Source organism: Scatophagus argus, chromosome 6 (genome assembly GCF_020382885.2).
Source record: "Scatophagus argus isolate fScaArg1 chromosome 6, fScaArg1.pri, whole genome shotgun sequence".
NCBI classification, from domain to species: domain Eukaryota; kingdom Metazoa; phylum Chordata; class Actinopteri; family Scatophagidae; genus Scatophagus; species Scatophagus argus.
This window is the reverse complement of record NC_058498.1, coordinates 11710614-11725492: the sequence shown is the minus strand read 5'-3', so window position 1 is coordinate 11725492 and position 14879 is coordinate 11710614. Positions and strand designations below refer to the sequence as shown.

General features: G+C 42.2%; 1 protein-coding gene and 1 long non-coding RNA gene across 17 annotated transcripts in view; one reads left to right on the top strand and one right to left on the bottom strand.

Moving 5' to 3' along the window:
- Positions 1-10812, bottom strand: part of adgrl2a (adhesion G protein-coupled receptor L2a) — a 93382-nt gene extending 82570 nt beyond the window's left edge. For 15 of the 16 annotated variants that reach the window (XM_046391055.1, XM_046391061.1, XM_046391059.1 and 12 more), the window contains exon 1: positions 10698-10812. The gene's annotated coding sequence lies outside the window, so the exon portion shown is untranslated. Of the gene's footprint in view, positions 1-4535; positions 4705-10697 lie in introns of those variants that run through there. The other variant, XM_046391056.1, reaches the window with a different exon arrangement.
- Positions 9327-12209, top strand: LOC124060293. Its single transcript, XR_006843549.1, has 2 exons — positions 9327-10534; positions 10790-12209. It is a non-coding gene; the product is annotated as an uncharacterized LOC124060293 (long non-coding RNA).
- Positions 12210-14879: the final 2670 nt, after the last annotated feature.

The window sequence follows — 14879 nt, the reverse complement described above, 5'->3', positions numbered from 1 at the left end:
GGAGAATAAGACTCCATATGAATATGAAGTGAGTATGATAACAAAGTCCCATGTTGGGAGAGAAGGTAATACTTCAACAAGGGCTCTTGGTGGGGGAAATTCTTCTCTGAACAACAACAAGCGCCTCTGTGAGGTGGTTTGTAGCAACATAAGGCACCGAATCATGTACATGAAAGATTACATTTTACTTGTCTAAAACGACTAGTTTATATATAGAATAAGAATCACCTTCCCAGTTTCTGTTAGCATAATAAACAAATACTGAGTTTGTGTGTACCTTGTACTGATGACTGTCACACAATATAACAGAGACACGTGTGAATGAGATGCATGTACTGATGTCTAAAGACTAATTTTATACAATAAGGTCCTGTTGAATAGCAGAGCAGTCTGCTGTCTTAGGTATTTGAATTCACTCAAATGGAACTGAACTTTTTGCCTTCGCCGCCCTCTTCATCAATGACAACATTTTTTTGAAAAGCAATCACTGAAAAACACAGAAAAGCACCAGATGATTAAGTGTGACACAGCTTTGTTTGTGCTTAATTGCAAGACTTTAGACTTTGTCTACCAAACCAAGTGTGACCTAAGAATTCGGAAAAAGGTGATCGACACATACGACACTCACAAACACGATTTCACATATTAATGATTTAAAAAAAATGCAAAATTGTGTCAAATATCGCCTTGAAAAGTAAAAAAAGTAATTCTTCAAAGCTAAAATGTGACTTGAAAAAAAAAAGACTTAAAAGCAGTTATCCTCTGAATATTTTCCATCTCTGTCATCCTTCTATGTTTTATACACCAAAATATCCACAGCGTCAATTAGCGCTTTGTTTGGGGCTATCATTGCATGCTCCAGTTGTATGAGTCGAGTTATAAAAGCCTCATTACATATTTCTTCCTTGGCGCAAAAAGCGTTTAAATTTTGCTAAAGTTTAAATACCAAGTATGCAGCTGAGAGAGTCTTGTAGCAGTCAGAATATTTTTGCACTATTTCCAAGTATTATCTGCTCACCCCTCCCTTTGCTGCACAGCTTCCATTATGCACAGGAGGCTATGAGCCTTTTCAGGTGAGAGAATAAAACATCCCCCCCCTCCTCCCTTTTTTTTTTGGCCCTTGCAGTAAAGTGAGGAGGCGTTGCGGCGTCTGCAAAATTCACCATCTATTGCTGATTGTTAGGCTCAGCTTTAGTTTCTGGTAGCTACATTTCAACATCACCATTTAAAGAGCAAAAGTTCCCGTGGTTCATTATCGGCAGATCTTTTGAAGCCATGCTAAATATCTACACCAAATACAAAACCTCACCTTTAAACTAGATGGAAATTATTGGGCAAAACATGGCAAAGTTTTCCATCCTTCAGGCAGGTCTCGGCCTCTTCGAGCTGCAGCTCCTCGCCTACGCCCTGGCCTGCTGGACCTATTTCTGATGGTAATGGCTGCAGGAGCCGCATCCTGTCAGCTCACTCCAGACTCACTAGTAATCAGCTCTCCGGCTGATGAATGATGGAAATGCCCCTGGCTCCACTGCAATGACAAAAATGAACCAGTTTCCGCCCCCCCACCCATCTGACTATCCTCTTTACACTGCTTTTATTCCCATTTCCACCAACTACTAAAGAATAGCACTCATCACATTGGCTCAGCTGCTGATGCTGAAGCTAAAAATGAAATGTGTGTTGCCGGGCACAGATGCAACACTTTGTGCAAAATTGTGCAGCTTGCTCAGAGCTTTCTGTCCGGTCACCATTTAACCTTATTTTGATGTTATCACAAAGCGGTTCACGGTGACAAAAATATGTGTTAGGTTTCATGTTCCTAGTTGTTGTTTCTCACAAGAGCACAAACAGAACTATAAAGTAGATTAAGATGAAAAATCTTATATTTGCCCGGCGATTTGGGCATTTCGGCATTTAACTAACTAGATGACGATAACCAGTCGGTGCCATTTACGTCCGAATAAAGAAGGTTCTTCAAAATGTAATGTCAGGTTTTATAGACTGTTTTTATGTAGTCGCAGTCAGCTGCGTAAAACACTCAGTAAAACCTGAAGCCTCACTTTTTGCTTAAATCAAATTACAACTACACTTTCGCAGTCCACTTTATCTACTGCTCAGTAGGTGGATGTTGCAGTTTTTCTTTACATAAAAGTTTTGACATTTTGGAGATCCTCCTCTCCGCGTCTTCATACTGATGCCACAATGACACCGAATCTCTTTTAAATTAAGCCTGCTGAATAAATATGTTTCAAGCAATTCAAGACTAAAAATAATAACCAACAAACAACTATTTTAGCCACACCGACAAAACATGCATATACTATCCATGTATGTGCTGCCCCGATATGAGGGCGTATATAATACATAATATATACTAGCTCAACTGGATTGTGATTTCTGTTGGCTACTTCCATCTTTTCTTGCTTTCTGGCTTCTTCACATCTATGCGTTTCACGCCAGGGAAAACATACCAGGTGTGAAGTAGAAGCTGCAGTTCTCACACTTGACTTGATTACTAAAAAACAGTTTGCTAGGGAGTGAATAGCTGAATTAGACAAACAGGGCGGTTTGATGGATAAAGCAGTCAGGGTATGTGTGATTTATAGCAGAATTCACACCAGCAGAACCACCTCACACCTCATTTAGAAAGAGGCATGACAAATTATTAGGGTAGCCTGTATATGTATTTTTCCTGTGCAAATGCCAAAAAGATCAAATCAAGGTGTCATTATTAAGCCTTCCAATTTGAAATACATTAGTAATTTGATTTCTCCATCTACACGCACACACACTCACATCCAGAAGCTCAACTTATCTGCAGTATTTAAGATGTTCATTACCTAACCCCCAGTAGTGGAGGAGGAGTTGGATCCAGCAGACAGCAGTGAATGCCAGGCCTGGCACAGCTGTACAAGCAAAGCTGTAAAGAGACGTCACCGGCCACTGTCGCTCAATCTTCCCCTGTGTTAATCCCACACTATCTGCATTCACGTCAGCCCCGTTCCTCGTGTCCCTGCATTTCTTTTCACACTCCTAAGTTCAATTTGGCATGGAAGTGGACATGTTGCATCACTTCTTCTGCTGGCTGAAGAAAATCCTCTCGGCATTGTTCCCCTCCGGTAATCTTTTTCTGAGACAACATGATGATCCAATAGTCATTTTTTGCAAGACATTTCTTGCTTCTTGGTTTCTCTTTCAGGTATCCACTGAAGCAAATAAAACACGTGTGCAAAAATATGCGAATGCTATTACAATACTAGACGCCAGTCCTATGACTTTTTACAGCAGTGTGGCAAATATGAGCACATATGAGATTTAAAAGCCTTTAATGCTCGTGAATCTCTTCTTAGCTGATCAGATCATCTTCTGAATGTCCTCAATACAGCAGGGGCGGTGTATGTGTGTGTGTGTGTGTGTGTGTGTGTGTGTGCAGAAGAGTCAGCTCCATTTATCTGTATTCATCATTTACAATATTAAGGAGAGACAACTTGCTGTCATATCATACCCCAGACTGTTACTGTAGCTGGACAAATGCACTGAAGAATGAACATGCAAGCAGCGGTCAGGTTTTACTAAGCCCTAAGCCCTTTACAGACAGGCATTTTATACCCAAGCTCTAATGGAACCAAATCCTGGCCCTCGGGGCAGAAATTTTATTTTAACATCTCTTTTTGGGACTGACATTTTGTCCTGTGTTTTCAAATGTTTTCCCAAGAAGCCTCTCTCCAGTTGACCCAAGCAGAGACCATCGCCTCTGGCTTGTCACGGACAGAAGAGTGATGCGGTTCTGTGGGCAATAGAGAGGGAGGCTCTGTACTGAGACAGCAGCAGGTGCAGCTGTGACAGTTGCCGTGTTGTTGCTAGCCCCACACTGTAGTCAAGATGAGGTTCACAGATGTAGCCACTCAGCGCAGTGGTTTATTGGCTGCCTGAAACAATGCATCTCTGTCAAGAACAGCTCCTCCTAAGGCCATTTCAGTCGAAGAGTGCTCTGTATGAAACAAGGCGTAGAAAAACCTCATTCTGACACACAAGGTCAATTCTGCTCCACAACAACACAATCAAAGCTCCCCCTTTCGTCTGCCAAAAAAATGAAAAAATAAAAATAAAAAAAATTCCAACCCGAAGCAATCGGTCTGAAAAATGGGCATCTGAGAAATATTTTCAAGTCAAGCAATTTGTCCGTCTAAGCTCCAAAAAACATTAGTAATAAAAAAAAAAATTAATGTGCAAATAATAAATACGTGTAAAAATATTTCTTGATAGTATTATAACTCTAATTATACATAATTGCATAATTATATGATTACACACATTGCTATGCTGCAAGCGTTGTTTGTCAAAACTCATTTATCATTTATTATTACCAAGCCTCTCTCGCACGCATGCTTCTTAAGCCAACCAAGCACCACCCAAGCCTGCACTTTACCCCCAGGTGGATCTCACCAGACGTGCATTCCAATCACGAGACACTTTCAATAAACCGAGCCTACAGAAAATTAATGGCATCCATTTTCCCATGACAAAAAGCCAACCTGATTTCTTTCTTCAATTCAGACCCCTCGAAGTAGTCCGCAAAGTCCAATCCAACGTAGTGTTTTGTTGAATCTCAGGGTCGTGGAGATCTGAGATAATATGACCAGTGTTTTCCTGTAAAGCACCCAGTCTCTGCTTGTTCAATTACTGGAAGGAGCCTCAACAAGGGCGGTTAAATCATTTGCAGAGACATTATCTACGCAGAGAAAGACAGAGAAAGAGAGAAGGGGTGGGGGGGTGGAGGGAGGGAGGGAGGGACAGACAGAAAGAAAGAGAGAGAGAGAGAGAGAGAGGAGACATAGGGGCCAAACTTTAGCCCGTAGAAGAAACAGAAACATTTTTTGTAGACCACACAGGGAGGGTAGAGCAAGGATAAAAGCAGCAGGATTCATGATTAACTGCATGAAATTAATAGACTAATACTGTTCTCTCAGTCTCGATGCCAAAAACCACATAATAAGATAAAATTGTTTTCATTACAGGTGATGATTTATATCAATGTAGATTATGAAAATGGCCACAGAAATTTCCAAGAGAGCGACTGCAAACTTCTCCCGCCTCACATATGTCTCCCACAAACAAAACCAACTCACAAGTGCTCGTCTGTCAGCGTGAGCAATCATTAGGAGATAATTTGATTGTCTTTTCAACCTCGGCTGTGTTTGATGTCTCTGGCATGGTAGCAATTGAACAGACAATTATTTTGTTGATTAGCTTAGTTTTTAGCAACTTACCATGCCTGTGATATTCCTCTGAAACTCCCAGACCAGACGCTCAACTCCATCTGACTTGGCAACTGAATTGGGAGAACAAAGCTTCCACACTCCTCAACTAAATACTGTACAATAAAATATCATTTATCAAAGCCTCAGACGTCCAACCCAACCAGACAGCCTAATAAGCATATAGAACAAAATAAGCGGCGATGCATATACTTCAAAAAGTGAGCACAAACATAAGATGTTTATCTGGCGAGATGTCAAACGTGTTTCAGAGTGCATTTACACGCATGGCTCACATTCACATTTTCACAGTTTGACTCTATTGTTTGGTGTATCCGATCATCCACAACCAAGGCTGCTTTTAAAAGACTGCATTCCTACACATAGACTTCAACTAGGTGAGCTTCTACTGTACAACATTAATATGCACACACATGAAAGGAAGCAGTGAAACACCGGATCAGAACCCGTTTTCAGCTCCATTTTCAACCAACTGGAAGATGTACAACTGGTGATTTTTTTTTTGCAATAAGAAACTGAACAAACCTGTTTTGATGATATAGTAATTCACTTAACTGTTAAATCATTGAACACAACATGAATGTACAGTATTTAACAGGCAGCCAGAGCTACAAGCATTAGAAAAAAAAATCCATGACTTAAAAAAAAAGGACAACAGATTTTATTTTTTTTTTTTAAATAAAAAATAAAAACACTCTCATTTGAACAAAAATGCAATCAGATTCTAATGGTGAACACTGCTTACCGGTTTCCCACTTTGCTGGAATAATGTCAGTCTGAATACACAGAAGAACGCCCACAGCCAAGTATGAAATTATTATTATTAAAAAAAAAAAAAAAAAAAGAAAGAAAAAGAAAAAGAAAAGAAGGAAGACAAAAAAAATGCACCAGGAATAAAACTTATCCCACTTACAATGAGTCACAACTGTCGAGGACAACAACAGTCTATATGGAGAAAATACATTGCCCTGGTGTGTTTACCCACGCCATCCATAAATAAAAGCCCCGTCTTGTTGGAAAAGGGGCTTTTAAGTGTGGATGTGCTCCTCTCTCCTATAATCCAGCCGAGACATTACTCCTTCCCCTGGCAGACGTCCGCAGATCCCCCCTCTCTCCCAGCCAGGCCTTGCTCTCGGCTGCTATGGCAGAGCCGCAATAACTGCTGTTTGCTCAGAGCCTTGCCTCCCAGGTTCTCCTCTGTCACACAGAAATTGAATATTTTCCCAAATAGTGCTGCAGCTGTGCACAGATAAGGACAAGTCCTGTTCACATAGCACAAAGAATGAGACAGGGTCAGTGTGTGTGTGTGTGTGTGTGTGTGTGTGTGTGTGTGTGCGTGTTGTCTATATGTTAGTCTTCTTTACATTAGAAAAGGAATGAATGTAACAAATGAAATGACACCAAGAAAAATAACTACCACGTATAAAAGGTAATTATGAAAGCAGTTAGAGGATTTTCCAATAATCTTAAAAGTGTTTGCAATTTCCTTAAGATCTTAAAAATTATCCAAGTGATAAAAACTAATTATCACTTACGTGATGGCTTTAATTTTAATCTGTAAAATAATAAGAATTAATTCCTAAAGCGTTAAATTCCTGAAGCTCTTTTTGCACAGTGCTTTATTGACATTTCTCTAGCGTTGGGAGTGACCTGAACGCACACTGCCAGCAGCACACAGCATATCTCTTCCGAAACACAGGTAGTGTTTTCAGCGTGATGCAAAATGCATAAGTTACGATTAGAAACCAGGTCAATATGTTATACGCCCAATCTTTTTACGACCGCACGACACTTTTTACTGCCCTGTCTTGCACTTTGCTCTCCCTTCTCTTCTAAATACCTTTCAGAGAAGCAGAAAACGAGTGATGCAATGAAAAAGAGACGCCAGATAAGCTCAGGGAAGCTGCCACTTAAACCGGAGCACACAGAGCTATGTGAGAGCCATCGGCTAATATCCGTGTTGTTTCTTGTCACCAGAGTTTCAATTGACCCTCACTTTCCAGGGCCTGTGTCCTTGCTGTGTAATGTTCTGCTAGGAAATTATTTAGGCAAGCAGAAAGTTTCACCTGCCATTTCAGGGGCACCGAATCCCCCGCTGCACCAGAGGCCTTTGGCAAGTGGAAACAAATGTTTCACAAAATGGCAGGGAGGGGAACACGCTGGCGCGCAGCATTTTACTGATTGCCAATCGTAAAATAAAATCAGTCATGAAAGGGGAGGCATTCTGGCCCACCAAAGGCCAGCACATTATATCAAATTTGCCATAGCTTTCTTTTACAGCCTTGTTTCTTCCCTTTAATGGCTAGCAGTTATCTGCACAGTATGGCTCCTTGTAGGTGGTTTAGCAACAGAAAAGCCTGCATCTGAAAACACATCCCCACAATTTACACGGCAAATAAGCAATGGGATGTAAATCTTAATGCTTTAACAACTAACACGTCATTTGCAAGAAGAGAAACTTGAAATTGGTCCCTACACACTGTTGGGCAATAAATGCTGCCATGCTCACGCCTGGCCACGGTGTTCGCTGTGAATAAAAGCACGACGTCCCTACAATGTAATGCTAGCACAAACAGCCACAATGCAGCCTTTCAATCAATCACATGGACTTTGCCAGTCGCTGCTCAGAGCACACTTGCGAAACAGTGCAACAGAAAAAGGAAGGAAATGTTGCTACTGGTCAGTGTGTGGAAGCTCATATTGAATTAAGTTTGACACATTTACTTAATAAAGCCAGGGTAGAAGTGCCTCGTTTGTTGTTATAATTTTAAAATCTGAAGAAGAAGCTCAGAAAGTCGGTTTAATACTCCAGTCTGTAGATTGCACAAAACCTTTCAGGACAGCTGGGGGGGGGGGGCGGTGGGAGGGAGATGCCAGCAGAAAATGAAACAATAGTCCGTAATGTCACAAATTTTGATGCGTTCACACCCACTCGCCCATTCACGCTCGTAAGAGTCTCATGTGCTCCAACAGCACAATATAAAGAGTTGAGAATAGGGTGAAATATAGCACTTTGTCTCCCCCAAACCCATATAGAAGTGTGCTGGGCTGTATTGATCTGCGAGTAGACATGAACGCACAAGCAAAGAGGGGCAATCTGGAGCTCTGGTAGATCAAGAGCAGCTGCAGTTCTTTGAAACCGGACGCACTTCCACTGAGACGAGGCTATAGACTGAAAAGGTACTCCCTCATGCTGCATTTGACCGTAAAATGCTCATAACAACGTGTTCGAGCTGAAGATGTGAAGCACTGAGACACCCGAGAAGATGGTTTCTTTCTTTAGTCTGCATTCACCAGTAGTTTGTATTATTTCCAGTGGGAGTAGACGCACGTTTTCAGTGCTAACGATTCCTAAAATTTTGCTCTGTATTAATTAGGAACTCAGAAAATTAACCCTGTGATTTTTTTTTTCTAGTAAAAACCAAATGTTTCTCGCACAACATTTCACCACTACGTGAGCCACTGTGCAATTACCCTGCTGTGTGAAACCAGATTATGTTATACACAAGGTGTCATACGGACCTGCTTACAAGAAAAGGGGGGGAAGATACACAAGTCTTTCAGTTTTACCAGCACACACACACACACACACACGCACACACACTCCTTCTCAAGCCTTTCAGGCTCAGCCAAAAACCAGTGGCAGAAAAAATATACGACTCCTTCCATTGTGTAAGGGCTCTGACCACTTTGATATGCTAATATGTTCCTTCCAAACAGCTGGAATTTGCACTTGCATTAATTCAAACATTTTTTTTTTTTTTAAATGCACCAACACGTGAAAATTGAGTTCTCCAATTGCGAGGCTTAAATAACAAGTGTATCTCCTGGAGCCTGATAAAAGTGTGCATTAGCCCATTTCTTCCACATTCCTGAAAAACCCAATACGTATGCCCAAATAGGGAGCCTTTGAATTCAACAGAATGTCACTTTGTTATGTATGACCAGTGAGATAAAGCCTCTTCATCCTCCAAACACTTGGTTTATTCTTCTGTTTTCTATCATCACGTCGCCTGAGAAAAAGGTTGAGCCTATTCAGCCAGGGCTGTAGTGTTAGATCATGTACAACACAACAAAGGTCACATCTTAACAGCAGCTGTGTATCCCTCTCATGGTCAGCAAAGATGAATGTGCCCTACAGAGATATTAGAGACCAATCACAGGAATGAGACACATTCATGGACTCTAATCCAGGAAGGAATTCGTAGCTCCCTCTCTCTTAAGATCAGGCGCACAGCCTAAAATAAAACACACGCACACATACACACACACACACACAGGCGAGTGGTGCATGTGAAGGCTGGAGCTAAATTTATCCCAATCTACTGATCGATCACTGAAGATCACTGCCCTGCTCCAGGCTGCCATGCATCACCGGCTGGCCGCTGTGTGTTTGTCGGGCCATGAGAGGCACACAACGCGCCGCATGTGCGCTTCTGCTGCCTGCTCTTTAACACATGGTTGACAAGACGCGTTCGGAATCGGTCGGCCTAAATAATAAATGTGCAGTAAGAGGATCTAATTTTACTGCCACTCTGCGCCAACTGGGTTTGAGTTAAGTCTGAGCAGTCAAAGTCGTCCTCTTTTGCGCATGTTTTCTTTCTTTTTGTTCCCCCACTCGTCTTTTGATTGATTCCGATATGACATTTCCTACGCTTTTAGCCCGTTGCATCACAGTCTGGCCCAAACTAATTATTACATCGGTAGGCGAGGCTTGACTGTTTTTCTCCCTCTTTCTTTTGGACAAATAGAACTAGCCCCAATTATAATGGATTAGCCTTTGAATGGTCTGAGGAATCACGCCGACATCGCTTCTCAGGTCAAAGCTTCCACAGCATAAATCCCCATTCAAACCAACAAGACCGTCAGTGGATTCAGAATAAGCTCGGTTGACCAGCACCACCAACAAAACTACACTTCAACTCTGGAGGCATGAATTCCAATTAAAAGGAGCTTTACGCGTTCTGGTTCACGCAAAATGCGCTGCTTCCTCACTTGGAAAAAAACATCTAAATAAATAAAATGAAACAATTTCCCTTCCGCCAAAACTCGACAGCCGAACAAATCAATCCACATCTGCTTATGGTTCGATTAACCACCTTTCAATTAAGCACGGTATCCCCTCGGGCAAATCAAACCACCACAAAAAGAGGTGTCCCACTTTATTCAGTGTTCAAACCAAATTACGTTCCTCTTGACAAAAACCTGACCGGTTATTAGGCCCACTGCAAAAGCAAAAGTAGCTGAAACGCACTGTAACTAGAGTAATGTCTAATGTCTAATTATTATTTCAAATGCTCCTTTCAAACGTAAGGCTCTGAAGTGACCGAGCAGAGAAAGAAAAGTTACTCCACTCCGCATCAACTTGTCAGAATAGTCTACTGCAACAGAAAAGAGAGGAAAAAAAAAATCTCTTACCTTTCTTGAAAAGTAGTGAAGCCAAACAGGCCTAAATGAAGTCAGCAGAAGTGATTTTCTCTCTCTCTTTCTTTTCTTTTTTTAAATGTCAGATTGTGGATAGACAGTCTGATGGGAACTCCTGTGCAGCCAAGAGTCTGCAGCTCTGAGGCATGCTCCCCTTATCTGGGACAGAGGCTGGATATCAGGCGGCAGGTCCCCCTCTCAGCCCGTACATCCCCCTGCACCGGACACGCACTTCCATGGCAAAGCAAAGGTGTTGCTCTTACGCTCAGTCCTGCCTTATTAACAACACCTAACAACGCACTTCTGAGCAGCTCATCTATTTCTCGGCTCTCCTGTGTGCGCCTTCACTTCCCGAAGCGGCGGCGGCGGCGGCGGCGGCAGCAACAACAAACAAGAAGAAGAGACGCGGAGCTCGGGGACCCAGAAAAAGACTGTGCGTGACTGAAAAGGGACAGAAAAAGAGTGGGGCTTTCAGAGTCTTGATGAAGGAGGAGGAGGAGGAGGAGGAGGTGGGGAGAGGACTCTCCGCTCTCCGCTACTTGGGCTGGATCTCTCTGCCTGGCTCCTCCTGAGTGAGACTGACTGGGACAAGTTTTCAGCGGCTCGCCTCTGGAAAGGATCCCGCTCACAGTGTTGAGACACTTGGTGGAAGCAGCGCGGAGCGGGCTTCCAGTAAACAGCGCCAGTGCAGAGGAGAGCAGGCTGGCGTCTGCAGGAGCCCGTCTGAGCGGACGACTCCACTAAAAACCCGGCATGGACTTTCACGTCCGCGCTGACTCGGAGTCTAGATCGGTGCAAGAGACTAATCACATCAACTTATTATCATGCCCGGTAGGAATCAGTTCTAACAGCAGATTCAGCTGCGTCACACAGACAGGAAGGAGGTTATCAATAAATTCCCCCCCTCCGTCCTCGTTTTTTGGCCCCCTTTTTTCTGCTTAGAGATGCAACACTGCCTTCCTTTTGGGTATGAGAGGCCCACACTCTGTCACAGTAGGCAGTCCAGCCTGTTCAACCAATGACAGAGGACTTATTCTACTGTAATACTACCAAGCATCAAAAGGAACATGGAAGCACAGATAGACCCCCCCTCCACCCAAGCCTCTCTACAACTGGCCCCACAGGATAACAAACTGGCCCGGGTAGCAGTGGTCAAACTGCTGCTGCTGCTGCTGGTGCTCGTAGTGTGTGGAGCCATGCAGTTGTTCAAAACCAAGAATCCCTCTGCAATCGTGAGTGTGTGTTTTGTTTTTCCCTCTTGCACTTTTCTTTTTACATCATTCATGATGCCATTCAGGGGATTTTTCTTGTCAGGCTGTCTTGCACTCCTTACTGTAAGCTGTTATGTTGGTGATCCACAATTGGCAGATTCAGCGGTGATCACAGTTCGTCCCGTGCAAAATGTCTAAGGGACATTCCCTTCAAATAATCAGATCTGCCATTTTTTCATCTTTTATTTTCTATCTTCAGATCAGAATATCTTAAAAATAAACAAAACACAAGTCACAACTGTTTCATGTTTATTTCTGCATTCGGTAAAGTCTTGGAGCGTGTTACGTTCTGGTTGAGGAATTCTGTCCAGAAACATTATCAGGCAGGACGTGGGTACACACCTGGCTTCAATAAAAACTGTCTTTCACACACTGTGGGGAAAATGTGAAGTTGAGTCATGCTTGCCAGGTGAAGGTGAACGCGGGAGAGGGGCAGACTTATGTTTTCATAAGCATAATTTTACATAATAATATAGCTTTTTCTTTGCAAGGGACAAAAAAAGAGAAAACAGATGTAATAAAAGGTCACTCAGTGGCAGGCATCCATATCTGGAGAAATGTTTATTTATAAGCTGAGAATAAAAACACATGTGGCCGCAGTGCTGAGCAGCTTAAACTGCCATTTTGCAAGAATTCATTTGAATCTGCTTCCTCAGATTGTCAACAGAGGGCATTAGACTTTTATTGTTGTTATTCTGGAGGAACATAATTCACACACAACTTTAGAATTGAACCAAAACCAGATGAAATGCAAACAGGTAAAGACAGAGACATCAGTTGGACCCACGCAGTAATTAAATTTTCTTTGGTTAATTATAGACCACCATGTGTGTGTGTATGTGTGTGTGTGTGTGTGTGTGTGTGTGTGAGTGACCCCTCAGCTTGTGCTGTCATTTTCTTTGACAATCAAGGCGGTTGCACATAAATTGTTTAAGACAAAGTGTGACATAATCATATCTTGCAAACGTAGCACAATGTATCATGTAATCACTTACCAAATGACGTGTGATTAGAAAAAAAACATTCAGAGGATGAGAAAGAAGGACAGGAAATTATGACAGTATTTTAAAATCTCAAGTACATATGAAGTCCAAGAAAAAGCAGCATAGTGAAGATGTAACTGTAGTGCTTTCCTGGTTTTGTACGGTTTCAAAACGATGGTAGATTCTTTGGACAGATCTCAGTCATCCGCGGTGAGAGCAAACATGGCTGCCCATTTTCCCATGTGGCTTCAAGCCTGCCTCTTAACCTTCAATTGTTAAGCTAACAATGCTTATTGGTTCCTTCCCAAAATATTTGCACATGATTGACATTTCAGGCACACATGACCAGTCACAGGACTGCTGCTGACCCCGACAAATCAGCGTCCTTTCGACAATGACGGACAGAGATTTGGTCAGGTCGCATGCTTCAGAGCACAATTAACAAAGCCACGTCCAACCTCGATCACTCAATCGCTTGTTCATTAAGTATTTCTGACCTTCTTTATTTTGTCTTTTCATTAAACTCTGCTGGCCATGACCTAAACATAATCCTTACATTACTGACATGACCAAACAAACAAACAAAAAAAAAATCTAAATGTGTTGAACCGCTCCTGTAATTGAGACGTCCTTTAAGCATACAGTTCACTGAATAGTGCAGATAAAACAATCTGCTTTAGGACACCGAAAAGGGTTGCGTTTCCTATTTTCCTCTTGTCATATCTCTCCCGACCACCAGAGAAAATGTTCAAAGTGAAGCTCTGAATATGTGGAGTGCACACTAGTGATGTTTCCTCCCCTGCTTCGTTTGCATGAAATCCTGCAGCTTGATCTGTTCCAAACCAAGTGAAACTCCTCCACATCGCAACTACACCGACTCTCTCTCTCGGTATTCTCTCATCAATTTTGTCAAGCTGGCTTTAGTGGTCTCCTTGGATATCAAACTCTCGGAGCAGACTCATAATCAAAGAAGGCCTCTCTACACAGCGGAGACTTGGTTAATATTTATGTAGCCATGGGCAACCATGCAGCTTGGAGTTCTGACCTCACTTCAGCAGCACCTTGAGGAGCTGCTCTGTTTCTACACTGCTTGAACCAGACACAGAGCTTATTTAGGGACACAATGTGGCCTGTATGGGCTTATTTAAAAAGGGAGGTTTTATTGTGGATTATGTTTACTGGAAGTTTGCGTGTGAGTTATGTACGAGGATGGGCTGATAAATAATGACAATTCAAGGCTCTACTGCTGAGATGTTGCTCTTAAGTTTTGCTCGGAAATATGGGTGATCGATCGGATGGGAGGACCTGGGAAACCCACTTTCGTTCAACAGGCTTTATTCTTTTCACTTTGACACGGATATGTGTTGTTCAGCACGTGCACATATAGCATGTATATGTATGGTAGATTTCATCAAGTCACATTTTAAGATTGCAGATTTTATCAAATGTTGACAGAAATGTTTTGAAACGATGCATCATAATCATCCATCACCATTACTTTCACAAGTATCAGAAATCATACAGCGTGCAGGCAGACATTATTTTTCCTTTACTTTGCTGTTAGGATGAATTAAAAAATGAAGGGATTACCACATCTTAATGAAAGCTTGTTTTTATGTGTTTTTAATTTGCTTACTGACAACTGGTTAATCTTTTGAGTGCTTTTCTCAAGGCTCATATTTTGTGTTAAATACAATACCAATGGGGTGTTTACACCGGAGCGCACCTGATCCAAAATCAATAGTGGATTAAAGAGTAAGACTGTCTTTGTCTCCCTCCCTATTTTCATTAAACAGACCTAAGAAAGGAATCCCAAGCAATCATCTCCTGTCTGAACGTGAATCAACATGTGTACGCTGCGAGCTGGCACACCAAGTAAAATATTATCAAATCAAGCCCCAAATGAGTGATCTCATCATTCT